The sequence below is a fragment of the Agelaius phoeniceus genome, chromosome 16, assembly GCF_051311805.1.
Source record: "Agelaius phoeniceus isolate bAgePho1 chromosome 16, bAgePho1.hap1, whole genome shotgun sequence".
NCBI classification, from domain to species: Eukaryota; Metazoa; Chordata; class Aves; order Passeriformes; family Icteridae; genus Agelaius; species Agelaius phoeniceus.
In genome coordinates, this window is record NC_135280.1 from 5,595,452 (window position 1) to 5,602,148 (window position 6,697).

A 6,697-nucleotide genomic window follows, 5' to 3' on the forward strand; every position below is an offset into this window, starting at 1 on the left:
GCCGGAGCTGCAGCTCCTTCCCAGTGACCTGTCCAGAGCCCCCAGGCTCCCAGCAGTGTCCCAGGACACAGCCCCAGCACCCCTGGCCTTGCTTAGAGGCCTGAGCAGGGACAGCAGTGGGGAGGGAAAGGCCCTTTCCAGGATGTGACCTGTCAAACCCCAGCTGGGACCTGCCTCGTGCTCTTGGCCAGGCTGGCTGCAGTCTGGGGGGCAGCACATGGGGCTGTGCAGGTGGGAGGCTCTGCCTGCTCCTGATTTTGGGTTTCCTGTGGAAGAACTGTCAGTCTCAGGCTCTGTCCATGTCCCCAGCCCCACCTGCTCTTGGCTGGCTCCAAGGTGCAGGGAGGGAGACCTCAGTTTCTGCTCTCTGATCCTCTTTGTTCAAGAGTGTCTGATTTGGACGGGCTCAACTTCCAAATAATTCTCCACAGCCCAAGGAATAACTTTCCTTCCCAGCTGCAGCCCTGGGGGTGGTTCAGTCCCAGAACTCTCAGTCTTTTCTTCTGGGCTTCCTTTTCTGTGATTTATCTTGTGACTTGTGACATGACCCTGCCCTGACAGGGGAAGTTTTTATTTCTTTTTGAGAGATCATTTACTCCTAGATAAACATTAATTTTCATTTTAATTTTTAACCTGTGTCTCTGAGGTGACAAAGCTTTTGTAGGCCATCTAAGAAGCTGTTATCTTTGCCCACCTTTGCCTCTTTCATTTGCTTCACCCAGCAGGTAATGAATAACCTGTCCTCCTGAGGGCTGGCAGAGATGGTCTCACTGCTTCTTTCTCCATTTTCTTTGAAAATCATAAACATATTTTTAGTATCAGAGTGACATCTCTCTGCCCCTTGCTTTTGGTAATTCCCACGTTGTGTGACAAGGCCATTGCTGCAGCGTGTCCTGCTTTTCCTCTTCTCTGCATTTCTCCCAAAAATGCTGATGGGGAAGGGAAGGAGCTGAGGCAGCCCCAGAGTGGGGCTCCAGGCACAAGGGCTCATTCACAGCAGCCTGACACACACCCTGGGGCTGGCTGGGGCCACAGCCCTGTCTCCTCAAAGCCACACAGGTAAGTCCTTGTCCAGGCAGGGACGTGGATGTGCATGGCCAGACTCCCAGGCTCCTGCTCTCACCACAGATGCTGTTGTTGGTGGCACACGTGGCTTTGGGGTGCTCCTGGGTGGTGCAGAGGGCTGCAGTGAGCTGAGGTCACGTCCTTTCCAGTCAGCCCAGGTCCCTCCTGAGAGGGGGAGAGAGAACAGCTTGGAGTGGGGTGCTGTGTCAGTGCAGGTGTGACCCTTCCTGCCCCTTGCAACAATCCCCAAGCACCCTGAAGGCTGATACCATCTCAGAGCAGCATCCTTGGCATCTGAAGGAACTCAAACAAAATAGAAGTCAAATGGTTTTTTTTCCTATTTAGGGGACATTATGAGATCAGGGTGATTTTCCTAAAGTGCTGTGTTGTTCCACTGCCAGGTGCTGCCCCAAGGGCACACTTACCCACCCAGCAGGACTTGTCACTCCCCCAGTGTCCTCCAAGCTCTGACTTTTCTCTGCTCTAGGTTGCAGAGAGGCACAGCCTGGTGTTCCCTGTCCTTTTGGGGTTTCCAGAGGTGGAGCTGCCTGGCAGGAAGGACACACAGAGCAGCTGGCTCCATGTTCTGTCACATCCAGCGTGGACATGGGACAGGTAGAACTGATAAGGATGTGTTGGCTGTGCTGCTTCTCAGATGAGTTGTTACAATTGCAAGGGTCTGTGAGAGTCTTGAGCTCTGTCCTTATTGTCAGGGCTCCTCTTGTAGGGCTTGGGGGATTTCTTTTTTTTAAAGAGGGAAATATGTCTGGGTATCTTTTTGTTTCTCATATCAGTTTTTTTTTTGGTTTTTTTGGTTTTTTTTTTCTTTTTTTTTCTTTTTTTTGCAATGTAGAGGGAAGAAAATTATTTTTGACAACACAAAAGCTGAGGTCCTTATGCAATCCCCTGTGCAGTTACTGGGAGTTCAGACAGCATGGATCACGATGACTCATGATAAAGGCTGCAAGAACTGGCAGGAGTGCAGTAGCACAGGCTGTTTGTACCTCAAACAATTAGTTCTGTAAACAGATTTTTGTCATGTTAAAAACGAACACATTGCCCAAGATCAGACATTGGAAAACAATGAAGGGAATCATCCAAGGCTGAATGAGAAAGATTTGATGACCTAATATGTATATAATGCATACAGCATGTGTGGCAGGGGGTTCATCTTGTTGCTAAGAGGGAGGCCCAGTGTGAGGAAGGGTCCCCTGTGCTCCTTCCTAGTGCCTGGGGGAAGCTCCTGGCTGTGCTCAGCCCTCCTGGGAAGGGAGGTTTCTGCTCTCTACCCCAACACCTCCATGCCCTCCTGGCTGAGCTTTTATTTTTGGCTGCAGGTTCAGCAGCTGGGGGAGGGAGTTCCCTGCCACTCCTCCTGTCCCCCTGCAGTTTATCCTCTAAACCACAAGTTGTTCAGTGAAATCCCTTGTCCTGTTCACAACAGGGATGGAGCAGTGGCATCTGCTGCCTCTGAAACAGCTGGGTCATTTTTCTGAGGAAAAACAACTCAGCCTGAGACAAATCCCATGCATGGAGCTTCTCACTGTGTCAGGCTGCAGGGACAGAGCTATAAACATGCCAAACCCAGAGCTTTGGTGTGAGCAGCACATAACTGCCTAAAATAATGCCTCCTGCCCAGAAAGATTCTGGGCAGGAGGCATTATTTTATAGTTTCAACCAATAATTATTTTATAATTTTATATATGTGGGATTTCTGGGGGGAATCTGTTTGTTTCTTTGCTTTTGTCAGAATAAACCACACCACAGCATTTTTTGCCAGAATAAACCATAAAGTACCAGCATGCTCTGTTTCCTAGGATTTTCATTCCAAGCAAGGCTAAGGTGGAAGAGAGGAGGAATCAGGACTTTTCATATCCAGAGTTCCTTTCTTTAAAAACAGACCAATAATAAAACTGCTGAAAAACTGCTTTTACATTTTGTGGATGTAGAAAGAAAAGCTCATTCCAGTTATTTTCTGCTGGATGCTGTGTGAATGTCCAGAATTGACCTCTTGCCTTAGGGACAATTGCATGTGTCTTTGAGGGTTTCTAGGTTCAGGTTTAGCAGAAATCAGCAAAAATTCTAGCCAGCTAGCAAGAGCAAGAGCTTTGTGAATCTTATTCTGCAGCCAGTTTATCTATAACATTGAGAAATGGTGTAAGTAACTTGCCTGCACATAAAATGCAGCTGCTTATTGTGCTGTGAAATTTAACAATGCTGAGTGTAATTGATTTATAATTCATGTGAAAGATAAAATCAATGATCTAAATTCAAAACAGAAGTGTTCTGGCTTACTAAACATTTGGAGTTTTCTTTGTGAAATGCTTTATCTTTTTGCTTTATTACCTCTTTAAAAATGTAATTTCATTGTTTCATGAGTTTACTATCACTTTCTCTTAATTGCATTTTTTAAATTCATGTTTATAGGCTCTATCTAGACAAGTCTGATAGGCCCCATTCATTTCTGTAGAGGATTTTAACTAAGAGGAGGCCCTTTGATACATTAAAATTTTTTAGTTACCAAAAAAGTCACTCCAATTATGTGGTTGCTCACATAAATGATGCCTCCATTAAGACACTTGAGTGTTACAAGGTAATGGGTAGGTTTAATTTTTTTGTGATTTTTTTTTCCTGTTTTTTTTTTAGTTGTTTAATTTCTACCCATTCTTTGGATTTCTCCTCAAACCTGCCAAGATGATACAGAAAAATGTAGAAGAGGTGGGTGTGATCATAAAGAAATGCCTCAAGAAAAGGAAAGGGAGCATTAATGAGAACAGCCTGATGAGCTACACCGGTGCTTTGGTATTCAAACAAGAGGTATTTTAACCATATGGTGATTCATGGTGCTTTGTTCAGAGATGCTGATGAGATTATTGTCTAATGAACACGCTCTGTGAGAGTTTGTATGGAAATATTTAAATTTTGGGTAATCATCCTCCTATTTTAGTATGTTCAATACTTCATACTGAAGGAAAAGCAAGACAAATTTTGTTATCATCTGCCAGCCACAGTGCATTCCTTGCTGGAGGGTGAGAGAGAGGCAATGTCACTTTTCCAGCTCTCCCCAGGCAGGCACATCCCTCCCTACGGGCATGGCAAGAGGCAGCAGAGTTACAGAGATGGGAAATTCCTATGGCATTTGTGCAAAGCCCCCACCAGCTCCCACGTGGTGGATTTCACAACAGGAACACTTGTGTGGGAGTCTGGGCCAGCCTGTATTTGCCCTTTTCCTCCAAGTGTTTGCATCCGCATTCTTGGGCCAGGCAGTGACTGGGAAAGTGTTTCCCACCAGCAGCAGGAGGCAGGGCAGTGGAGCTGGTGTGTCAGGGGTGTCCTGAGTCTTCATGTGGCTCCTAGAAGGGCCTGGGACAACACACAGACAAATTCCAGCTCCTCCACTTGGGTACTCTGCACCTCTCATCAAATTTCTGCCTTCTCAGGATCCACAGGTAGTGGTTGGAAATCCTGAGCTGGTCATACAACCACTGCCTAGAGCAGATAAATGCCATGTGGTGCTGAAAAAAATGGAAGAATTTGTGCAATTGGTTCATTTTGGAGTGGCAAAATCTTCAGTGTGCAAATATTTCTTCTGAAAACTGAAGAAATTCTGTACTGAAATGTCAATATGATGCAACTTGTACTTGTCACTCATCTGTATCCCACTGTAATGTCTCTGGAGCCTAGGTTTCCTGTCCTGGTTCTGTCTTTTTATGCTTTTTTTCTTCATATATCCCTAATAGAAGCAATACATGTTTTCTTTCTGCAGATCATGGTGCTCCTGCACTCACCCTGCTCATGGCTGGCACTCAAACAGCACCCACAGCATTGCAATGGGGCCTCCTGCTGCTGCTGCTGAGGGACCCCCAGACTCAAAGGAAGGGTTTGCTCTGCTTACACAGTGTGCTGAAGTATCTGCAGTGACTTTGTAAGTGATGCTCACCTCTAAAAGCTTCATAGGCTCTCATGTGTGCTAGAGCATCCAAAATCTGGGTGCTGTCCACCTTCATCCAACACTGAACACTGCCATTCCAGACCAAAGCATCTGAGAGGTTGTTCCCTACCCCAGGGGCTGCAGACCTCCTGTCCTGGGGTATTCCAACCAACATTCAGCAGGAGCTGGGATTCACAGGTGTTTTACCACTGTGCCTTTCCTTTGCCCTGCAGAAAAGGGTGACACAGAGACTGAGTTCTTGGCCCTGGCTGCTTCCCTGCCTTTGAGATGGCATTTCCCAACGCAGTGATCCATGAGGTGGGGAGATCCATCCCTCTCCTGCCACAAACTCCTGGTGCACCTCAGCTGACACCCCCTTCAAAGGCTGCTGCACTCCCAGGGCACTTGCTGCCCTCCAGATGAAGGGGTGCAGCTCACCAGGGCAAAAAGCACCAGGAGTGAGCAAGCCTCAAGCACAGGGCTTTTGGAGGGGAAGAACCAGCTCCCTGCTCCCTCATCTCCTCTGAGTCCAGTCCAGTGCCAGTGTGACTTCAGGGCTGGGCACACTTCCCTTTTCCCACAGCTCAGCTCATAACCTGGGGTCTGCTCCTTGTTCCCTTGCCTCCCTGCAGGGCTGTGCTGCCTCTGGGCCACCAGGACATTGCCTCTGCCTTGCTGGGGGCACTGGAGAGCAGCTGGGCACCAAGGGAGCCTGGCCCACGTCCCTCCTCTGCTCCATCACTGGGGAGCAGCCAACAACTTCTTAATCACAGGATTGTTTAGGTTGGAAAAGACCTTAATGAGGTCTAACCATCAACCCAGCAGCACCACCATGTTCAGCACTAAGCCATGTCCTCAAGTGCTGTATCCATGTGGTTTTGGAACACTCCAGTGCACCTCTGGGCTTCCCCCACCCTGCTGGGTTAGGGCCAGGTCACAGATTAGTCAGGAATTCCAGTGAGCTGGGTATCTGCACTGATGAAGGGTCTTACTGGCAGGTGCAAGCCCAGGAATTGGCTCTTCAGAGGAAGAACTTGGCTGCCAGACACAGCCCAAAGGGAGGAATGCTGAGTGGGCAGGCCAGGAGCTTGCAACATCCACACGTGCTGCAGCAGAGCATGGCTGTGCTGTGGGGAAGGGCAGGGACCCCCCTGCTCACCCCTGTGTGCCAGATAAAACAGGAAAAGGGAAGGGCAGGGATCCCCCTGCTCACCCCTGTGTGCCAGATAAAACAGGGAAAGGGAAGGGCAGGGATCCCCCTGCTCACCCCTGGGCTGCTGGTTAAAACAGGGAAAATGGGAGATGCCAGATGAATTTAAGCCCAGCCATTCCCTGCACACACCTGATTCTGCCAGGTTAATGGGAAATCAGTGTCTTTGCACCCAGCCTTGCAGCAGGTGAGTGCACTTGGACTGAGGGGGGCATAAACCCTACAGACTTAGTCCTGACTCCTTCCCCAGGCCGGATTTGTGCGTTCTAGCCCAGTAAGCACCATAGGGCTGGGCTGGCTGTGGCTCAGAGGGATCGTGGTGCCATCTCGTGGCAAAAATAAAGTAGAAATTCGATTGTGTGCAGTACTCATTGCTCCGGCCCTCAGTGCAGAGGGGTGCAGGTGGAGGTGCTGCAATCCCTGCCCCTGATCCTTGCCCCTCTCAGGGCAGGAGCCCCTGGTGCCAGCATCACACAGCCCTGGGGATGGCA

At 48.7% G+C, this 6,697-nt stretch overlaps 1 long non-coding RNA gene across 1 annotated transcript; it reads left to right on the forward strand.

The window, feature by feature from the left end:
* Positions 1-1,223: 1,223 nt before the first annotated feature.
* LOC143695383 (uncharacterized) lies at positions 1,224-4,960 on the forward strand. The gene is made up of 3 exons (XR_013184518.1): positions 1,224-1,680; positions 3,712-3,783; positions 4,832-4,960. It is a non-coding gene; the product is annotated as an uncharacterized LOC143695383 (long non-coding RNA).
* The last annotated feature ends 1,737 nt before the right edge of the window (positions 4,961-6,697 follow it).